The sequence below is a fragment of the Anabrus simplex genome, chromosome 1 (genome assembly GCF_040414725.1).
Source record: "Anabrus simplex isolate iqAnaSimp1 chromosome 1, ASM4041472v1, whole genome shotgun sequence".
Lineage (NCBI taxonomy): Eukaryota > Metazoa > Arthropoda > Insecta > Orthoptera > Tettigoniidae > Anabrus > Anabrus simplex.
In genome coordinates this window covers 629,035,477-629,059,317 of record NC_090265.1, presented here as the reverse complement: position 1 = coordinate 629,059,317, position 23,841 = coordinate 629,035,477, and the positions used below count along the sequence as shown (strand labels likewise).

At 42.6% G+C, this 23,841-nt stretch overlaps 3 non-coding genes across 3 annotated transcripts; all 3 read right to left on the bottom strand.

Annotated features, from left to right (window-relative positions):
• Window positions 1-7,980: 7,980 nt before the first annotated feature.
• Window positions 7,981-8,052, bottom strand: TRNAG-UCC (transfer RNA glycine (anticodon UCC)). The gene has a single exon. It is a non-coding gene; the product is annotated as a tRNA-Gly (tRNA).
• Window positions 8,053-9,061: 1,009 nt separating this feature from the next.
• TRNAG-UCC (transfer RNA glycine (anticodon UCC)) lies at window positions 9,062-9,133 on the bottom strand. The gene has a single exon. It is a non-coding gene; the product is annotated as a tRNA-Gly (tRNA).
• Window positions 9,134-9,494: 361 nt separating this feature from the next.
• Window positions 9,495-9,566, bottom strand: TRNAG-UCC (transfer RNA glycine (anticodon UCC)). The gene has a single exon. It is a non-coding gene; the product is annotated as a tRNA-Gly (tRNA).
• Between the last annotated feature and the right edge of the window lie 14,275 nt (window positions 9,567-23,841).

Genomic DNA, 23,841 nt, shown 5'->3' with positions numbered 1-23,841 from the left:
TCAAAATGCTTGGGTAAAGATAACGTTGAGCCGATGACAACCAGTTCACTGCCTTCACGAAAACAGCTGTGCTGTAACAAGCATGTTACAATTTGTGTAAGTAACGAAATCTAGAAAACGGATATCTGCTGAAATACACAACTAACAGTAATTCCCATAAAATTTATTATGCCTCGTACCATCGAACCCCGGTGCAAACAAATATCACCACATAATGTACAGTGTCCTGACTCGGTCACGAACCCTAGTCCCATGAAAAATATGGCGTTGAATATACAGATACAAACAATATAAAATGAACGCAACCAACATATCCAAGGATGCCAATATCAAATGGGTCAGTGTAAACATTAACGTAGAGCAAATAGAACATTAAAAATCTCTCTCTGCTTTCAAAACACCAAGGTCGTCTCCTTCCCCCATACACACTCGACAAGCTGCAGACAGAAATATCACCGAGTTTCAAGACTGTGACGTCAGACACACCAACCCTCACCCTTCGACCATTTGACTAGCGGCACTCCACATAATTTATGAGCTCAGCTGGCTGCCGGCAAAAACATCTCGCCTCTCACAATACCTCACGTAACCTGGCTGCTAAAAAGTACTCTTTTAAATACACATGGGCGATCCGCCCCTCATCTCAATATCACCAGCACTATAGCAAATCTTATTTCCGCCTCCCATGGGCTCAACCTTGATAAGACAAAGACACAAATCAATATGCGATAATCACATGGCCATAATCAGGCATCTCTAATGCAGCCAATACACTCTCAAACTGTGCTGGGCTTTCTCATCTCAAATACATACAGCCAGCTACATGAATAATGCTCACCTCTCTCAAACATTCGGACTTGCTCGCCCTGTCAGTAAAACTGGTTGAATTACGGGTTGAATCCTGGTCTGAAATATACAGCCTACGTCTGCAGAAACAAATTCCTGAACGTGACAAATAGTGCCTGCCTGTTAGACTAACCTACTATGACCAAGGGAGTTCGACCTGACCCATGAAGATAATACTTACGCTAATATAATACAATTAAAATGAATGATAAACACACCAATAAGGAATCTACAAACAATCATCTACCCTAATGTACGGGGTTCGAGCTTGAGGCCTAGCTCTATATTACAAAGAATTATTCCTACCATAACTAACCTGTTGACTGACGGCCCCCCTATTCCTATCTAAATTTAAATGACATGCTTGAAACAGAATTGGAAAGCTCTGACCTTATGTGATTGATGACATGACGGAGCGGCCCTCCCTGTGGACCACTGAATTTACCACATCATGACTGACTGCGACGGTTGTAGCAGATACTGGTGACCACTTGGAGACATTCTTTCTTGCGTGACTCCTTCGTACAGCTCCTTAGATGGTTGGAAGGTGTCCCCTTCGACGTCGCGCTGATCAGGTACTCCCAACGTTCCTGGATCGATGCCCGTTGTCGTGTTGGCTTCAGCTCCGGTTGTGGCTTCCTCGAAATGATGATGTGAAAGCTCGTTCTGACTTGATGCAAGGGTAACTGAAAACAAATTCATTTATTACAGACTGTCCAAACTCGATGCCTGTTTCCACTACTATAGTGTCTCACACGTTACATTGACCAAGTCTTGTTCAGAAATTTAAACCTGGTACACTATAGTTTCTTCACTACTCTTAGTCACTGTTATTTCATCCTTTCACTCGGATAACACGTAGTTCTGAATTACCCTGAGCCTATAGCATTACGTCTGTTATAACTTGACCTCACAGAAATATGAAGCTACTAGTTCATCAGTCTCTTACAGGCAGGACCTCATCTCCCCATAGCATATCCTCACAGGTAAAATCAAGAATTCAGCTGAATATTCAAGTTGATTACTTACTTCCTCGCAGATACAGTAGTATTAGTAGTATGTGCAGCTCGAAGACAAAGCGTTGTTCTCAGTACCAACACGCAGTATGACGACTCGTTCAAGCAGCCTTCCGGTCAAAGAATGAGACTGGTATGCCAGGCGGCCTCTCTTTTATAATCAGTTAGCGTAACCACGCCACTTGATCGCGTGCAGGATACGCGCGCCCACGACTCGAAGTTTTCCCGCACAAAGTACATCACGTACTCTATTTAACGAGTGCATTTATGATTGCAGCCCTAATGCATATCAAAATTAAGCAGAAATTATGCAGGTTGCAATTCTTGTCTCAAATCTAATGCAACTCTTCCGTAACCAAAGATATTAATTTAATTATTTCTTCCCTCCTAATGTAATTTTTGCCGGGATCTGGGAAGCGTCCCCAATCTTTATTAAGAGGCTTGGCTTGGGACATAAATCCCTTTAATGAGGTTCTGGAGATTTCTCATAATGACGCTCTAGCTCACTTCACATAAGAACGCTTCTTCTGGACTCTTTTATGAAATATACTATAAGACAATGACTTCGTGGGTGGTCTTATGTAATCCCAATATCCAATACTGAAATCTATACGATTGACCCATGAACAGTATTGTTCAACATGAAACATTTTTAAAATGGGAAGTCACGTTCTATTGATACGGTTTCTACTTAAAACACAGATCCCGTCCCTTACGTTTCCTTACACTTTTGAGCCAGAACCGCATCATTTATGGTGGCGTATTTTGAGTATCCAACCATTCTTCGGACTTACCTTGTACCTTAAATGGTGAGTGGATGCAGTGGCGTACCCACAAAATAATTTCAGTGGGTGGGGTGTAAGTCCAGGCCAGTAGTGTGCATACAACTTTTTCTTGGAAGGGGGTGTGAAAAGATTTTTTATTTTTTATTTAGAATTTACTTTACGTCGCACCGTAGGTCTTATGGCGACGATGGGAAAGGAAAGGGCTGAGAGTAGGAAGAAGCGGCCGTGGCCTTAATTAAGGTACAGCCCCAGCATTTGCCTGGTGTGAAAATGGGAAACCACAGAAAACCATCTTTAGGACTGCCGATAGTAGTGTTTGAACCCACTATCTTCCGGATGCAAGCACACAGCTGTGCGCCCCTAACCGCACGGCCAACTCGCCCGGTGGATATAAAAAGAAAGCTGGTCCTACCGAGTGCGTTGACGGATCTTCAGTATATATTGTTGGTTTTGATTGTTACCATGTACAATCATAGCTTCTGTACTCTTAACATACACCAGCTGCATTATTGAAACTGTTCGTAAAATTGATATCATTCTTCATTTGTGAGGAAGTAAAATCTTTATTTAATTTCTCTTCTTTAAAAAGGAACCACTTTGGTACTACACTCCGTGAAGGTGACTACCGTCCAGGCCGTAGATATTTCGATTACGGGAAACTCAAGGAATACTCTACTGCACCCCAAAACAAGGTTGTATCCTCCCGATCCCATGCCTTTCTTAACTCTGTCAGTGCCGGGAATCGAATGCAGAATGCCTTAAGTCAAATTCGTAAATAAGGAGACCTAAAAGTAACCAGCCGGCCCCACGGTGTAGGGGTAGCGTGCCTGCCTCTTACCAGACGCCCCGGGTTCGATTCCCGGCCAGGTCAAGGACTTTTACCTGGATCTGAGGGCTGGTTCGAGTTACACTCAGCCCACGTATTTATAATTGAGGAGCTATCTGACGGTGAGATGGCTGCCCCGGTCTAGATCCCCCTGTGGGTTAGGGCGGTAGAATAACACCCACGGTATTCCCTGCCTGTCGTAAGAGGCGACTAAAAGGGGCCCCAGGGGCTCTGAACTTTGGAGCGTGGGTTGGCGACCACGGGGCCCTCAGCTGAGTCCTGACATGGCCTCCACTTACTTGTGCCAGGCTCCTCACTTTCATCTATCCTATCCGACCTCCCTTGGTCAACTCTTGTTTTTTTCCGACCCCGACGCTATTAGGTTTGCGAGGGCTAGGGAGTCTTTCATTTTCACGCCCTCTGTGGCCCTTGTCTTTCTTTGGCCGATACCTTCATTTTTCGAAGTGTCGGACCCCTTCCATATTTTCCCTCTGATTAGTGTTATATAGAGGATGGTTGCCTAGTTGTACTTCCTCTTAAAACAATAATCACCACCACCACCACCACCACCCCGGTCTAGAAAGCCAAGAATAACGATGGAGAGGATTCGCCGTGCTGACCACACGCCACCTCGTAATCTGCAGGCCTCCGGGCTGAATAGCCGTCGCTTGGTAGGCGATGACGCTTCGGGGCTTTTACGTCATGGAGTTTGGTTTGGAAAAGTGAACAGAGAAGGAAGGGACACCCCTGCAAGGCTCCTTAGCTTCCAGCTAGTTCTTCTGTGCGGCCTCGTGCATTTAGGACAGTAAGGAAACGTACGCCTTAATAAATGCTCCTCATAAAACCTTTGTAAAAATACTAACTGCATCTATTTATAACAATAATCACAAACGCCTTCTTTTCATGTGGCTCAGTTGGTTGTGTCTCTGTCCTTCTGAGTCCGAGTTCACAGGTTCAAATCCCGGCTTGGATCGGTAACCCTTAAAATGGTGTTGAAATGGCAACAGCTCAGTGTCGTTGGTTTCTGACACGTTAATAAAAATTATACATACGAATATTAGCGTCACAAAATTCTAACTTTATACTACTATATTCTGTGTCCCAGACTTGCGAGGAAAGTAATTAACAATTTACTTTACGTCGCACCGACACAGATAGGTCCTATGGTGACGGTGGGATAGGAAAGGCTTAGGAGTGGGAAGGAAGCGGCCGTGGCCTTAATTAAGGTACAGCTCCAGCATTTGCCTGGTGTGAAAATTGGAAACCACGGGAAAGCATTTTCAGGGCTGCCGACAGTGGGGTTCGAATCCACTATCTCCCGGATGCAAGCTCACAGTTGCGTCGCCCTAACCGCGTTGAAACTAATAGGACAAGGTAAACACTACATAGCATATGTTGTAACGCGTGTTTTTTTTTTACCAACTAACAAAATATCTATACCCATACGCTTTACATTATATATATTTATTTATTAGTGCCTTCAGTACAGTGGCGAAGTTAGGGCTCCAGGCCCTCTCGTACACTTAAGCACATACTAATCAGAATCTTAAATAAAATACTGAGATACTTAAAATAGTTTAAACTACATAAATTAATAGAATTGAAAATACATTTAAATAAATTACTAACTAAATTAATATTAGAAGTAATTAATATTTAAAACTCTTAAAAATGGCTAATCCTCAGGAACGCACACATTCATACTTAAACCATTCAGTCAGCTGTCCTCAGCAGGTAGTCTCGGCAGGTGACCTTAAATCGTGATTTAAAAAAGCTAGTTTCTCTGACCTGAACTGGCAGGGAATTACATAATCTGGCGACAGTCACCACAAATTGTCTATTAATTTTATTTGTGTGGTGCAGTGGAATAGAAAGAATGAATCTAGAACGGTGTATTTAAGTTGTGAAATGATGATAAAAAGATGGATTTAGAAGAAATATACATTGGCTGACTTTCAGCTACCACTCTGATCACCATCGTTAAAGTGTGTAGCTGCCGACGTTTATCAGACATCAGCCATGAGACAGCCTGATAGTATGGGGTGATATGAACATCGTACGCGATATTGTAAATAAATCGCAGGCAGGTATTCAGTGCTCGTTGAAGTTTAAGTGTTTATTCTCTCTTCATGTCAACTAAAACAACGTCACAATAACCAAGAATAGGGAGAATGAGTGTCTGTATTCGTTTGACCTGTAGCTCAAATGGAAATACATCCCTCTGCCGTTTAAGAGGGTGAAAAACTCCAAAAATCTTTTTACGCATTTGTTTCGTCTGATCAGACCAATCAGCTGCTTCAATCATCATTACGCCGGGATTTTAAACCGTTTTACTGTAGGGAATAATTCAGTAGGATTGGCGGGATTGCGACATTGTTTGAGCAGCTCAGTAATTTTCGTGATCCAATTATAATTGTCTGAGTTTTTTTTGCAGTTTAGTATAAGAGAGCTTCGTTGTGCATATACAGTACACTGAGTCGTCGGAGGTCCCTGTTAATATCTTGTCTTGCAGTGTCGATATATTTGAAGATCGTCAGCACAGAGGTCATGTGTTTTATTTCCTGTCAGAGAAGGTATGTCATTGATAAAAATACAGAAAATTAGGGGCCGAGGAATACTGCCCTGTGGGGCAACACTAAGTTTCATTTTCCATTTAGAGGCCTTGTCGTTTACTGTTACACGCTGTTGACGGTTATTCAAATAAGAACTAAAAACCTTATGCACAGTCAGGTCGACATTTAGCAGTTCCATTTTCTTTATCATAGTCGGAATTACTATAGTGTCAAAGGCGCTACTGAAGTCAAGAAGGATACGTATAGTGAGCAGTCGTTTGTCCCAAGCGTTTCTAATGTCTTCAGTAACCTTCAAAAGTGCTGTCGCGGTACTGTGACCCTTCTCAAATCCCGATTGTAAAGGGTACAAAAGAGCATTTTTATTTAGGTATTCCAGAACTTCCTCGTATATTAAACGTTCAAAGTCTTGTATTGGTGCCGAACATCTTAAAAGTGTGTGATGGCCGGGAATCGAACCCGGGTTAACTACTTCGAAGGCAACTATGCTCACCACAACACCACCATCGCAGAGAGCCACGTGTGCGAAATGCTTTAGTACACAAGTTCTTCTTTAGTGACGTCACACGAAAGCTACAGGTATGTATCATAAATACATGTGTTCAGATACGAAGTTACTCTCGGCGGGTGACAGGGCATCGAATATGTTAAAATCATCAGATGGCCTGCAATCAGACGCGGATCAACTGCTTGGAAGGCAACTATGCTCACCAATTCTCCACCATCACATCTTGGCGGGCGAACGACCTGCATTAATACACAAGTTCTTCTTTAGTGACCATTAAGAAAGCCTCAGGTATGTATCATAATACCGAAATACAAGGGATTGGAGGCGTGAATTTGCACTCTATATGAAACTTCTTAAAACCTAAAAGGCACTTGGCCGATGAAACAGGGGCTATTCCCAAACTATGGAGTTGACCCGTATAAGAAAGAAACTTAAACGTTAGGGAAGAAAAGAAAATCAGTTACCTAAACGTAGACACGGCAAATCAAAAATGACGGGATGCACGAGAGTGTAAAGCAACCACTATTCCCGATTTACAATTAAAAATATTTACATAAGCCGGCAAAGATTTCATGACAGAAAAGTAGGTTACATGGCAAAAGTTTCGGACCTTGGCCGCGGGTTAAACACCTGAGCTAGCAAAAAAATAAAGATGTCAAACGGCCATTACCTTACTGAAGAGCGGATGACTGAAGAAAGAATCACTTCCTGTCTCCTGCTACACGTCCATACACTAGGTTAGATGTTGATAAGTGGCCGAGAGACAAGAAAATCTGCAGTTTTTATACCCGCGGGGAAGGTTTGACTACTTTCATGAATAATTAAGACACACCCACAGGTTTTTTTGGCTACAGTCCACAGTTACACACACGATCGAAGAAGAAACCAGTGATTGGTGGGAAATTAATTACAGAAATTCTTGATTGGCTAACTTCAAAACAGGCGGAAGGAAAAGCTAAATATTGCCAACCCACGAAAGAATGAACGAAATTTAGTAAAGACAAAAAACTTATGAGTACAAAACATCTTCAAGAAAGTTCCTTCACTTCGCACCAGAGTACATGATCATAGTTTTTGCAGTGACATCTGTGATAGAATGTCCAAACATCTTGATAAATAAATTAAAAAAAATCGAAATTCACAACGTGAAATCTTCAGAGGAATGATTTATGTAGGTCCAGTTTCAAGTTCAGTGTTTCTAGAGTAGAGGAGTTCCAATTGGCGCAATATTTAAACGTGCGGCGTAGAAGTGTACCTTCAGGTACACTAACCATTACACAATCAGCACTCATTGGCATGCCAGCGAATGCTTTAAAACACACCTTCTTTAGTAACGTCACCAGAAAACTACAGGTATGTATCATAAATTCACGTGATCGGTTTCGATGTTACTCTCGCCATGTGTAATGGTACGAAGATCTTAAAATATTGCGATGGCCGGGAATTGAACCCGGATCAACTGCTTGGAAGGCAACTATGCTCACGATTACACCACCATCGCACACACGCACGAGAGCGAAATACTTTAGCACACAAGTTCTTCTTTAGTACCGTTTACGAAAGCTGCAGGTATGTATCATAAAATCACGTGTTCAGGTTACAAATTACTCATGGAGACTGTCATGGTATCGAATATGTCAATGGTGTGCGATGGCCGGGAATCGAACCCACATCCACTGCTTGGAAGGCAACTATGCTAACCATTGCACAATCAGGGCAACTTGGCATGCAAGCGAACTGCTTTAAAAAACAACCTCTTTCTAGTGACGTCATTAGAAAGCCACAGGTATGTATCATAAATTTACGTGTTCAGTTTGGATGTTAGTCCCGCCGAGTGTAAATGTACCGAAGATCTTAAATTGTGCGAAGGCCGGGAACCGAACCCGGATCAACTGCTTGAAGGCAACTATGCTCACCATTACACCACCATCGCATACAGGCAAGTGAGCGAATTACTTTAGAACACAAGTTCTTTTTTAGTAACGTTTACGAAAGCTACAGGTATGTATCATAAATTCACGTGTTTAGGTTTCAAATTACTCTCGGAGTATCATCGTATCGAATATCTCAGTGGTGTGCGATGGCCTGGAATCGAACCCACATCCACTGCTTGGATGACAACAATGCACACCATTACATCACCATCGCGCGTTGCACGCGAGTGAACTACTTTAATACACAAATTCTTCCTTAGTGACGTCACCAGAAAACTACAGGAATGTATCATAAATTCACGTGTTCAGTTTTGAAGTTGCTCTCGTAGAGTGACGATGTATCGAATATTTTAGACGAGTGCGATGGCCGGGAATCGAACCCGGATCAACTGCTTGGAAGGCAACTATGCTAACAATTACACAGTCAGCGCAACTTTGCATGCAAGCGAACTGCTTTAAAACACACCTTCTTTTTAGTGACGTCACCAGAAAGCCACAGGTATGTATCATAAATTCATGTGTTCAGTTTCTAAGATAGTCCCGCCGATTGTAATGGAACCGAAGATCTTAAAAGTGTGCGATGGCCGGGAATCGAACCCGGATCAACTGCTTGGAAGGCAACTATGCTCACCATTACACCCCCATCGCACATTGGCGTCGAAGCGGACTTCATTAATACACAAACTCTTCTTTAGTGACGTCACAAGAAAGCTAGAGTTATGTGTCACAAATTTACGTGTTCAGCTTCGAAGGTACTCTCGGTGAGTGTAACGGAACAGAAGATCTTAAGAGTGTGGGATGGCCTTGAATCGAACCCGGATCAACCGCTGGGAAGGCAACTATGCTCACCATTACACAATCAGCGCAACTTGGCATGCGAGCAATCTGCTTTAAAAAACACCTTATTTTTAGGGACGTCACCAGAAAGCCACAGATATGCAATATAGAGTAACGTGTTCAATTTCGAAGTTACTCCCGCAGAGTGTATTGGTACCGACGGTCATAAAAGTGCGATGGCCGGGAATCGAACCCGGATCAACTGCTTGGAAGGCAATTATGCTCACCATTACAACACCATCGCACGTTGGCTTCGGGGCGGACTACATTAATACACGAAATCTTCCTTAGTGACGTCACCAGAAAGCTACAGGTATGTATCATAAATTCACGTGTTCAATTACGAAGATTCTCTCGAAGAGTGACCTGGTATCGAATATTTTAGACGAGTGCGATGGCCGGGAATCGAAGCCGGATCAACTGCTTGGAAGGCAACTATGCTCACGATTTCACCACCATCGCACGTTGGCTTCGGGGCGGACTACATTAATACCCAAATTATTCTTTAGTGACGTCACAAGAAAGCTTGGCATGCAAGCGAACTGCTTTAAATGACACCTTCTTTGTTCCTCCAGTTTATGTTCAAGACTGTTCAGTTCATCTCTAAGCAACTTGAGTTCACTGGTTATCATCATCATCATCATCTGTTTACCCTCCAGGTTTGGCTTTTCCCTCGGACTCAGCGAGGAATCCCACCTCTACCACCTCAAGGGCAGTGTCCTGGAGCTTCAGACTCTTGGTCGGGGGATACAACTGGGGAGTATGACCAGTACCTCGCCCAGGCGGCCTCACCTGCTATGCTGAACAGGGGCCTTGTAGAGGGATGGGAAGATTGGAAGGGATAGGCAAGGATGAGGGAAGGAAGCGGCCGTGGCCTTAAGTTAGGTACCATCCCGGCATTCGCCTGGAGGTGAAGTGGGAAACCACGGAAAACCACTTCGAGGATGGCTGAGGTGGGAATCGAACCCACCTCTACTCAGTTGACCTCCCGAGGCTGAGTGGACCCCGTTCCAGCCCTCGTACCACTTTTCAAATTTCGTGGCAGAGCCGGGAATCGAACCCGGACCTCCGGGGGTGGCAGCTAATCACGCTAACCACTACACCACAGAGGCGGACTCACTGGTTATCGCGGACCTAAATTCCATGAATTCCTGCCTCAAGAAAGCTAGGGAGTTACCAGCTTTGTTGGTTGTGCTGGAGCCTCGGGAACCATCAACAAATTCTAGGCGTGCCTCGAACCTGTTCATACCGAGCTCGATAGCTGCAGCCGCTTAAGTGCGGCCAGTATCCAGTATTCGGGAGTTCGAACCCCACTGTCGGCAGCCCTGAAAATGGTTTTCCGTGGTTTCTCATTTTCACACCAGGCAAATACTGGGGCTGTACCTTAATTAAGACCACGGCCGCTTCCTTCCAACTCCTAAGCCTTTCCTATCCCATCGCCGCCATGAGACCTATCTGTGTCTCTGCGACGTAAAGCAACTAGCAAAAAAAAAAAAAAAAAAAAAAAAAAAACTCTTCATAGCTGCTTCAAATTTATCCAGTCTTTCGTGTGCATCTTTGACTGAAGGCATCTTCCAACGTACACTAGTTACTAGTTACCTCCTACTTAACACCGCTTTCCACACAACTTACGGACTATATATGTTGTTTTAAATGCAGTTATCGTGGGATAAATACGGAACACACTCACAGCGTCATTTGAAAGTCCGCCATCTTGTGATCGAGCTGACCGTGACTTGCTCCATGGCTAAATGGTTAGCGTGCTGGCATTTGGTCCAGAGGGACACAGGTTCGATTCCCGACCGTGTCGGGGATTTTCACCTTCACTGGTTAATTCCCATGGCTTGGGGGCTCGGTGGGTGTGACTTCTTCGGCATTAGAATTCGTCATATGTAGGGCCTCACCCTCATACACCCGCAGGTCGCCTATATGGCATCAACTCAAAAGACCTGCACCAGGCCTCTTAGGAGTCAACATTGCTGACCGTAATAAGTTGGGATTAAGACCCAAGACGAAGGAGGATTCAAGTATAGTGTGTACAACGTTTGATAATGCCTATTTAGGCTGCCTAAAATACCATGTTTAGTGCCTAAACATCCTCAGCGTACTGATGATAATGCCTATTTAGGCTGCCTAAAATACCATGTTTAGTGCCTAAACATCCTCAGCGTACTGATGCTAATGCCTATTTAGGCTGCCTAAAATACCATGTTTAGTGCCTAAACATCCTCAGCGTACTGATGATAATGCCCATTTAGGCTGCCTAAAATACCATGTTTAGTGCCTAAACATCCTCAGCGTACTGATGATAATGCCTATTTAGGCTGCCTAAAATACCGTGTTTAGTGCCTAAACATCCTCAGCGTACTGATGATAATGCCTATTTAGGCTGCTTAAAATACCATGTTTAGTGCCTAAACATCCTCAGCGTACTGATGATAATGCCTATTTAGGCTGCCTAAAATACCATATTTAGTGCCTAAACATCCTCAGCGTACTGATGATAATGCCTATTTAGGCTGCCTAAAATACAATGTTTAGTGCCTAAACATCCTCAGCGTACTGATGATAATGCCTATTTAGGCTGCCTAAAATACCATGTTTAGTGCCTAAGCATCCTCAGCGTACTGATGATAATGCCTATTTAGGCTGCCTAAAATACCATGTTTAGTGCCTAAACATCCTCAGCGTACTGATGATAATGCCTATTTAGGCTGCTTAAAATACCATGTTTAGTGCCTAAACATCCTCAGCGTACTGATGATAATGCCTATTTAGGCTGCTTAAAATACCATGTTTAGTGCCTAAACATCCTCAACGTACTGATGATAATGCCTATTTAGGCTGCTTAAAATACCATGTTTAGTGCCTAAACATCCTCAGCGTACTGATGATAATGCCTATTTAGGCTGCTTAAAATACCATGTTTAGTGCCTAAACATCCTCAGCGTACTAATGATAATGCCTATTTAGGCTGCCTAAAATACCATGTTTAGTGCCTAAACATCCTCAGCGACTGATGATAATGCCTATTTAGGCTGCTTAAAATACCATGTTTAGTGCCTAAACATCCTCAGCGTACTGATGATAATGCCTATGTAGGCTGCCTAAAATACCATGTTTAGTGCCTAAACATCCTCAGCTTACTGATGATAAGTCCGGCTCTATGGCTAAATGGTTAGCGCCCTTTAGCACAGTGCGTTTCGGGGTCGATTCCCGGTTGGGTGGGGGTTACAACCATCATAAAGTTTGGGTGTGTGCGTCACCCTCAGCATGAAATACCATCATAGGTAGGGCCCTGTTCTCACAGACGCGTAGATTGCCCATACGGCGTAAATTCGAAAGACCTACACCAGGCCTCTTCAGAGGCCACACTCCATTATTATTACTCACGATGAAATAAGAGGGGGGTCCGCTTCTGTGCTTGTAGTGGTTAGCGTGAATAGCTACCACCCCCGGAGGCCCGGGTTGGATTCCCGGCTCTGCCACGAAATTTGAAAAATGGTACGAGGGCTGGAACGGGGTCCACTCAGTCTCGGGAGGTCAACTGAGTAGAGGTGAGTTCAATTCCTACCTCAGCCATCCTGCAAGTGGTTTTCTGTGGTTTCCCCACTTCTCCTCCAGGCAAATGCCGGAATGGTCAAATGCCCCTGTTCAGCATAGCATGTGAGGCCGCCTGGGCGAGGTGCTGGTTCTCCTCCCCAGTTGTAACCATCGACCCAAAGTCCCCAACTCTAGGACACTGCCCTTGAGGCGGTAGAGATGGGATCCTTCGCTGAGTTCGAGGGAAAAACCAACCTTGGAGGGTAAACAGATCGTGTTGTGCCATTTCGTCCAGATGCCATTTCGCCCAAATTCCACGAACAGAGGCAGGTGGTTAACTCTCTACCGGCCCACTAGTGCTATTTCGTCCAAGCACCTATGATTGACAGTTTCACAGATCTACAATAACTGTTCCATTTCATTGCGTTCCTTGTTAGAAATAAGTACGTTTTTTAATGGTTGTAATAATGGACGTTACTCGCTGCGTTCGTTTGCCACCAGTCAACTGTATTTTACAATGAAATGCTTATAATGTAAACAACATAGTGAGAATTAAAACAAATATTTTCACAAATCAGGTGATAATTGTCCGCCTCTGTGGTGTAGTAGTTAGCGTGATTACCTGCCACCCCCGGAGGCCCGGGTTCGATTCCCGGCTCTGCCACGAAATTTGAAAAGTGGTATGAGGGCTTGAACGGGGTCCACTCAGCCTCGGGAGGTCAACTGAGTAGAGGTGGGTTCTATTCCCACCTCAGCCATCCTGGAAGTGGTTTTCCGTGGTTTCCCACTTCTCCTCCAGGCGAATGCCGGGATGGTACCTAACATAAGGCCACGGCCACTTCCTTCCCTCTTCCTTGCCTATCCCTTCCAATCTTCCCATCCCTCTACAAGGCCCCTGTTCAGCATAGCAGGTGAGGCCGCCTGGGCGAGGTACTGGTCATTCTCCCCAGGTGTATCCCCGACCGAGAGTCTGAAGCTCCAGGACACTGCCCTTGAGGCGGCAGAGGTGGGATCCCTCGCTGTGTCCGAGGGAAAAGCCGACCCTAGAGGGTAAACAGATGATGATGATGAGGTGATAATTAATTATATCGAAAGTTGCATTGCTAAAACATCTGTTTAAATAAATATCTTATCATATATCAAGCAGGAATATCTGTTTATTCACAAAAATTACATGGGGACTTTGAAGGGCTTTGGGGAGGGAGTCCTAAGTGAATTTAGGGAAACCATGTCCTTTCAAAACATCTATGGCAAGTTCCCTTTAATTTGACACCTCAGTCATCAAAATCGGACTTATAATAAAAAAAAAGTAACCGAGCTCGATAGCTGCAGTCGCTTAAGTGCGGCCAGTATCCAGTATTCGGGAGATAGTAGGTTCGAACCCCACTGTCGGCAGCCCTGAAGATGGTTTTCCGTGGTTTCCCATTTTCACACCAGGCAAATGCTGGGGTTGTACCTTAATTAAGGCCACGGCCGCTTCCTTCCCACTCCTAGCCCTTCCCTGACACATCGTCGCCATAAAACCTATCTGTATCGGTGCGACGTAAAGCAACTAGCAAAAAAAAAAAAGAAAAAAAAAAGTAGTTCATGGGACAATAAATTCCTAACGGAATTAAATATAAGACAATATACTCACTATTAGCTGCGTTCCTGGAGACTGTTATGAAGTCACGTTCAGCCAATTTTCACACTACTAAAAAGGTTTGATTAGAAACACAAACCAAATCTGCCAATGCAAAAAGCGGCCTTTTTTTTTTTTTTTTTTTTTTTTTTGCTATTTGCTTTACGTCGCACCGACACAGATATGTCTTATGGCGACCATGGGACAGGAAAGGCCTAGGAATCGAAAGGAAGAGGCCGTAGCCTTAATTAAGGTACAGCCCCAGCATTTGCCTTTTGTGAAAATGGGAAACCACGGAAAACCATCTTCAGGAATGCCGACAGTGGGATTCGAACCCACTATCTCCAGATTACTGGATACTGGCCGCACTTAAGCGACTGCAGCTATCGAGCTCGGTAAAGCGGCCTTTCAGCCTTGTCAAGTTTTGTGTCTATTTACAAATACATACAGTATGTACAATGTATGCAGCATCTAATGAGTTGTCCGATGATGCAAATCAGTAACTTTTTTGTTACTCTTAATCCATTTTAATTATCTTGGAGACGTTCCTCAAAAACTTTTCAAAGTCTCGTGACTTCTCCAATTTTTCAATGGCTCTTTCTATTCTGTTGTCCATTAAAATGAACTTGTTTCTCCTCTTTAGACCTTCTAAATTTAGGTCAATCCTGATGATTTTCGTGGCAGAATATTCTGCTTCTTTCTTTAGTGTCATAATTAGGTGTTTTTTTCTAGGGTGTGGATTGCCTACGATTGCATTCAAGCGATGGTTCCATTCTTCCACAGCGTTGTTGACACGATGTCGCCTGCCGGTACAATTACACGCATCAGTTGGGAAATGAGGGTTTTCTAACCACTGGTCAATGAAATAGTCAAAAACCTCATTGAGTTTCTCATGTGCTACAGCAACACTGTGGATGTGTAGCCAGCCTTCCTCTACATCTGTTGTTTTGAAAAAGGCCAGAGCAGCGCACATTCTCACGGAGTCTCGTGTTTCCTGGCGTGTGTAATATCTTTGGCAAACCCAAGGTTTTGTACATTCCTCCATAGACTTTGTGGAAAATGAAAAAAGCACCCATGAAATTCTGCAGGAGGAAATACAGTTTTGATTTCCTCGATCACTCCAGCTTCGAAATCTGCGGTTCCTGTCTCAGGGAACCAGTCTGGAATCACCCGAAGAATGGCGTTAAACAGGCGAATGTAAGGTGACTTTCTTTTGTCAGGAAGTAATGCGAAACTACGGAGGTTACGTTTGTTTCTTCCACAGTGCTTCCTAAATCCACGTGGATGGTGTTCAACTGAGAAAATTGTTTGCTAACACTCGTAAAGGTGCCATCCATGAAAAAAATAATGTTATTCTCTTTTAATGCAGATTTTCCTGTGGAACTGGCAAAAATAAGTATCCGCTCACCATCACAGTTGTCAGCTAGTAAGAAATTATTTCCATCTGCCATCTTCAAACTTTCTGAATCCAACTCAACTTCATCTCGATGATTGGGTTCAGCCTGAATTCCCTGAGCATCCTTTCGCTGTCTGTGCAGAGTAGACTTGCAGTTATATAACTGAGGAATTCTGGTAACTAGTTCAAATACGGATTGTAGAAGAGGTTTGAATTCGTCGTCAAAAATCCGAAACCAAATGGAACTAACTATACTATCTATATACATAAAATGAGAGTTCTGTCTGTACATTACTTGGAATAGTGAAATTTTGGCATAATTTCATGTATTATACATCGTAGAAGCCGAATCGAACTTTATCTCAATTTCGGTCGGTCTGTCTGTCTGTCTGTCTGTCTGTCTGTCTGTCTGTCTGTCTGTCCGTCGAGCAAGAAGCCGCTCGCAGAATGTAAACTCGCTTCGCTAGTTTACTTCCTTCGTCCTTCAGCCTCATGATTTGCAAGGAGTTCAAACTCAATTTAAATTAGTAAATGCCCATTTATAAGCCAGTGGGGCGCATTCCTAGAGTCTGGGCCATCAATATTGTCACAAATAAAAAATATCAACCTACCTGTGAAATGAATGTATCAGTTTCTTCGCGGGCTCTATCCTTCCCTGTGCACCGCATGTGGGTGGGGGACGCAGACAAAGAAATCACCCATGGTATACCCTGCCTGTCGTAAGAGGCGACTGAAAGGGGAGACCAAGGGATGATCAAATTAGAACCATGAAACTACTTGCGATTAGTACCACCACACGGGGAACACCATTGGTCGCTTTTACTTGCGCTTAGTACCACTAATTTGGGTACCAAATAGGTTTGTGATTAGCAGTAAATGACAGCGCGACGGCTTTTACAGTACCTGTGATTAGTAGCACTGTATAAGCGACACCGTGGGATGAGGGAACCCATGGTTCCGGTTTGCCTATCATTAGTACCCACTATATGAGGAACACCACGGGATAGTACGAGTCCCTGTGGTTACTACCCTTATGTGATGAACACCATAGGTTAGCGTTGCCTGTAAATGGCGCCGCAATATGCGAAAGAGCGTAGGTCTGTAATACATATGCGAATTTCATTACCTGTGAGTAGTACCATAATGTGTGGAATGCCGCGAGTCTACGCTACTCTTAATCAGTACCGCAACATGACGAATACCATGGTTCTACTTTTCTAGCGATAAGTACCATTGTGAGGGGCCGCTGACTTGGATTTTGGACCCCTTTCGACTACAAGTATCATCGATTCAGTATTGTGCTATAGAAGCAGTCCCTTGGTCAGTAATACTATTGTTCTACGCCAGCTTCTGTGCATGTGAGGCACTGAAGGTAAGTTTCACTGGTCGTTTTAAATTAATATCCATCCATCCATCCATCCATCCATCCATCCATCCATCCATCCATCCATCCATCCATCCATCCATCCATCCATCCATCCATCCATCCATCCATCCATCCATCCATCCATCCATCCATCCATCCATCCATCCATCCATCCATCCATCCATCCATCCATCCATCCATCCATCCATCCATCCATCCATCCATCCATCCATCCATCCATCCATCCATTCAATCTTCATCCTCAAATTTTGAATTGTGGTCAGTTGATGTTTTTGGGCTTTTAATTTGTAATTTCATTTTGTCTTATTTCGTACCATTAGGGGCAGATGACCTAGATGTTAGGCCCCTTTAAACAAAAAGCATCATCATCATCATCCTTCCCTGTGCCAAAGCCTTGTGGACTTCTTGTGCAGCCAACACTTTTCCACTACAAGAACGGTTAACACAACGCCACACAACTTCACCGCACTTCTTCTCATTCATAACCGTATACCGATACCCGTTAAGTAATAAACTAGGTTGACCCCTTACTAGTTGCTTTACGTCGCCCCGACACAGATAGTTCTTATGGCGACGATGGGACAGGAAAGGGCTAGGAGTGGAAGGAAGCGGCCGTGGCCTTAATTAAGGTACAGCTCCAGCATTTGCCTTGTGTGAAAACGGGAAACCACAGAAAACCATTTTCAGGGCTACCGACAGTGGGGTTCGAACCTACTATCTCCCGATTACTGGATACTGGGCGCACTGAAGCGACTGCAGCTATCGAGCTCGGTAAAGCGGCCTTTCAGCCTTGTCAGGTTTTGTGTCCATTTACAAATACATACAGTGTGTACAATGTATGCAGCAGCTAATGCGTTGTCCGATCATGCAAATCAGTAACTTTTTTTCCTCTTAATCCATTTTAATTATCTTGGAGACGTTCCTCAAAAACTTTTCAATGTCTCGTGACTTCTCCAATTTTTCAATGGCTGTCTGTCCATTACAATGAACTTGTTTCTCCTCTTTAGATCTTCTAAATTTAGGTCAATCCTGATGATTTTTGTGGCAGAATATTCTGCTTCTTTCTGTAGTGTCATAATTAGGTGTTTTATTCTAGGGTATGGTTTGCCTACGATTGCATTCAAGCGATGGTTCCATTCTTCCACAGCGTTGTTGACACGATGTCGCCTGCCGGTACAATTACACGCATCAATTGGGAAATGAGGGTTTTCTAACCACTGGTCAATGAAATAGTCAAAAACCTCATTGAGTTTCTCATGTGCTACAGCAACACTGTGGATGTGTAGCCAGCCTTCCTCTACATCTGTCGTTTTGAAAAAGGCCAGAGTAGGGCACATTCTCACGGAGTCTCGTATTTCCTGGCGTGTGTAATATATTTGGCAAGCCCAAGGTTTTGTACCTTTCTCCATAGACTTTGTGAAAAATGAAAAAAGCACCCATGAAATTCTGCAGGAGGAAATACAGTTTTGATTTCCTCGATCACTCCAGCTTCGAAATCTGCGGTTCCTGTCTCAGGGAACCAGTCTGGAATCACCCGAAGAATGGCGTTAAACAGGCTAATGTAAGGTGACTTTCTTTTGTCAGGAAGTAATGCGAAACTACGGGGGTTACGTTTGTTTCTTCCACAGTGCTTCCTAAATCCACGTGGATGGTGTACAACTGAGAAAATTGTTTGCTAACACTCGTAAAGGTGCCATCCATGAAAAAAATAATGTTATTCTCTTTTAATGCAGATTTTCCTGTGGAACTGGCAAAAATAAGTATCCGCTCACCATCACAGTTGTCAGCTAGTAAGAAATTATTTCCATCTGCCATCTTCAAACTTTCTGAATCCAACTCAACTTCATCTCGATGATTGGGTTCAGCCTGAATTCCCTGAGCATCCTTTCGCTGTCTGTGCAGAGTAGACTTGCAGTTATATAACTGAGGAATTCTGGTAACTAGTTCAAATACGGATTGTAGAAGAGGTTTGAATTCGTCGTCAAAAATCCGAAACCAAAAGGAACTATCTATATTGCACCCATAATCGAATGAGCCTAATGGAAGTGGTAATTAAATTATTGAAATTCGTATATGCGAATACTGCAGAGGTAGGGAAAAGCTAGCAGTCTCACAAAGCGCCACCCAGGAGCCGCGTTGGCTGGAAGTACATCCGTCATATGCTTTAAGTCACGAAAAGGAAATAGCTAACTAAAAGCCTCCCTCAAATAAAGTTTATGGCACCGAAAAGTGCAGACTTTCTACTTAGTTCCTCACGGGAAACCGGCAATACGGAATTTGCCCATCCCTAGTGTGTGACAAGGAAAGAGAGAATACCTTTCACCCCTTGGCAGAAAATGGTTCCACCCGAGCTACGATGCGCGGCAAGATTTTAACCAATCACAATTTACAAAATGTAATTGTCATGTCCTAGCGGGAATCTGTATCCAGTGTTTCGTGATTTGGTGTCGAAAGTAGTAGTGAAATACTGTGTCCTGACCTGAAAATAATATTTAACGAATATTTCACGCGAATACGTGGTTAATTATTTCTCAAATATAAGTTTTCAACATTGAGTGGAAGAGTGGTTGCGCCCAAGGAGCAATGTGTCATGGCGGCAAGGCGCCGTGCTCCGAGTGTAAATAGGCCCTGTGACTCATTTCAATTTATAAAATAAGCTACGATCATTTCTGATGGCGCAGTGCAACATACAAATCGAACCAAATTTTGGAATATTTAGAGTGCATTTGCCGAACATTTAACCTACGGGCAAGTGGAAAAACGATCCAAGGTGCCGTATTACTACGCCGCATCCCCTCCAATCGGACTATTTTTGAAGTGGGGGTGTGAGAATTTACAAAAGCGGTAGCCGCAGTGTGATGATATCTCAGTCCTACGTGAAATTTCAGTGCAGACAGGCGATTCTACAGAAAGTGCAGCGCTAAGAGACGACTCAACATTTGTGTGAGTAGAATCTTAGTCAAGCAATGAACATTTAGGGAGAACTCTAAAATAACATCAGATCATAGGAAACAATCAGACAATTACCTAGCAAAAATGACAATGGTAGTTATTTTACACACCGAGCTCGATAGCTGCAGTCGCTTAAGTGCGGCCAGTGTCCAGTAATCGGGAGATCGTGGGTTCGAGCCCCACTGTCGGCAGCCCTGAAGATGGTTTTCCGTGGTTTCCCACTTTCACTCCAGGCAAATGCCGGGGCTGTACCTTAATTAAGGCCACGGCCGCATCCTTCAACTTCCTGGGCATTTCCCATCCCATCGTCGCCATAAGACCTATCTGTGTCGGTGCGACGTAAAGCAAATAGCAAAAAAAAAGTTATTTTACAAACTTTTTCATAAATGAACATTTAACGTAGTGAGACAGGCGGACAACGGAGATGGACAATAGGAGTTTTCATAACATGTAATTATACAACATCCCTTAGCTCAGACGTAACTTGCACGCTAGTATTCTAGTGGAGAAGTATTGTTTTTGGAGGACTGTATTTTCATAAACATTTCTCCATGTCTTACATGGGAACGTCACAATTAAACGTGCGCAGTCTATAAAATGGTTATTTCATCTGAGACACTGGGAGCAAACATTAGGTGAGCTAAATTACAGGGAGAGACTTTGTTTACTAGTGGAGCTTAACAGTACAAGGACTAGTGTCCACTTTCATTTGTCAGAGTGAGGTCGATGGCTGCTAAACCCCTTGTGTAAACAAGCGGTAAAGGAGGGAGCTGGACAGAGACGACCAGAAGGAGACCGCGCCAGGTAGCTGTTTTTCCTGACAGTGCACGTCAACTCATCGAGAGCTATTGCTGTGTAATTTATGTTTTTCTTCATATGATTGTTAAAAGGCGTGTACGGAAATAATCTTACGTGTGCTACGCAAGTATGAGAATGGATCCAATTCGTGTGTATAAAGTGGTAAATATCCTCGGCAAGATGAAGAAGATGGAATAAAGTTATGTAGCGGGGACTGTGGAGGATCCAACCTGCCTTCCAGCACAAAGGTAAAATGAGCATTTGATAATCATGTAACAATATACTTGAGGGCTATAAACAATCAGTGGTCAAATCTAGGGTAGCGATTTATGTAGGCTTATAAATATTAAAATTTCACGTACCGGATGGTAAATTATATTTTAGATGTCATTTGCAGTTAGAGTTAGAAGTGAGACCAGGACAATCACATCTGACGACTCGGGATGTGAATGCCATGGTGTCATAATAATAATAAAAATATAATAATCAGAAAATAGTCGTATTTTTTCTCAGGAGCCTCTCTCACATATTTCTGGATAAATTTTTGATATGAGTTACTATTTTAACATACGTGAATCTAAAATTTCTGTAGATATTGTACGTCCAGTAAAATTTCAGATCTTAACATAAATAGGAATATAAAAATATAATATAAGTGTTTTGGTGATATTTGATTTTGATGGACGCTGCCGAGTTGTTTTTGAATTTAACTAGCTGTAATTATAGCGCATCCAATTTTATCATTCACTTGAGTGATCACATTTAGATGATCGCTTCCGTTGGATATCATACCTTATATTTTGCGGTATAGTGTTTAATACGTAATTTTTATTTTTACTTGTGAGTGCGTGGATTCATATTTTCGATAGCTGGGTATTTGACAGGCAAATCTTGTTGTTACAGTCAATAAATAAGGATAGGGAAACCATTGCAGGTCAGGTCTGATAATTCATGGCATGTGAATGTGAAATAAGATCAAATAGATGAACAAGGAGATAGTAATGCCCCTGATGATAGCAATTGAAAAATGGAAAATATGAAGCTTGAGGACCATGTTGTATTATGGTGTCGTAATAAATGAATGTGAACGACACAGCGTATTATTAAAGATTAGCCCGTATTCAAATGAGCGAGGCTACATTGACAAGTACATGCTACTTTGAGAATAATGAGATGAATGTGAATTGGGAGGTAAACAATTTAACTAGCATAGTTAAATCTACGACGATATATGTGATAATTGTAGGAAGAAGGCTTACATATTCATAATTTTTCCAGGGACGAATATATCACTCGGAAATATGCAAATCAAAGGCCGAGTTGAGACATGGAAGAGACTGACCGTGCAATGTGTAAAATTTTGAAAGTCAATTGTAATCATGATGACGTGTAATATTCTTAGTTAGTATTCTTGAAAGTTGTGGGATGTCATGCCCAGACGTTTACGTTTGATGTCACGAGACTGCCGTCAAATTCACCCTGTTGTTACTTAAAAATCCGTTTGTTTACGATTCTTCTGCATTCTTGATCGTGCGCATTTTTATTAAAATTTGATAGGCAGTGATCACGTCCAAGTTGGGATGTTTCTCTAAAGTTTTCTTTTTTTTGCGCGGATATTTTTTGGGGCACCGTGTTTTAATTTTTTTTATAGTGACAGAAGGTACGTGAAAGATTGTTCATGATTTAAATGATGTAAATAAGATAGGAGTAGTTATATCATTTTGAATTATGTATTCCATTGTCATGTACATTTTGTAAATAATAAATTTCATGTGTTAGGTTAGCAAGACCACAGATCGTTCATAGTCAGAATCAAAGTACATTTATGCTCTAGGACATCGTAAATCACAAAACCTTTGAATCCCACTACAAAAGTTAAATTAGGTAAATGATTCGACCTTTGATAAAAGGTTATGTCATAAGTGCCGCGAATTAAGTAGACAAGATGGAATCTGCCTCCATCGATGATGATGTCATACAATTTTAATCATTCCCTGTACAAATACAGACAGCGGCAAGTTAGATAAAATTAATATTGTAAAAGGGTCGAAATTCATTTAATAAGGTAAAACTAAGGCACTTGGCCTTACTTGTTCTACTTTTTTGTAAATTGTCCAGGCTATCACAGCTAGTAATGTGTAAATTAACTAAACAAGTGAATGTTCATCCTCAACGTTTGATTTCAAAACTGTTCTTGGTTCAGCCAATGTTTATTAAGTTTGTGGATAAGAAATAGAATGGTAGTGAGATACCGTGTTCATGGATTTTCCTTTATTAACCATGGTTATTGTACACAATAATGTTTTACAGTTGGGTAGTTATCAACTTAAAATTGAATTTGGAGTCAACAAGCTAATCATTCATTTAATGTTACGCAAGTCCAGTTATTTGAGATTTGATTTAAATGCATTTCATGGTGTCTTATTCAAATGCTGTATATTAGTGGACCAGTGATCTGTTGCGGTTGTGTTTCGAATATAAAAGGCACCAATTTTATCGACCTTCAGTCAAGTTCATTAAGGGAGATGTTTTCTTTTTATTGAGGAGATTTGAATTGTAATATTTTCCATGTAACCTTATTGCATTTTAATTTAACTTCACTTCAGTTCATTTTAAAATGTCATTTATTTACATATTTTGCCGATTTTGTTAATAAACCATTTTAATTAGTTAAATTTAATTCAGTCTCTGGGTACCGTCATTTTAGTAGTTAGGTGACCCCTCGTCTTTCATTTCCTCACCCCCGATCGTGTGTGGGCTGTCAACCCCGAGGAAAGCTGAAGGACGTGACCATCCCTGAGAAGATAAGAGTCTACATGAGC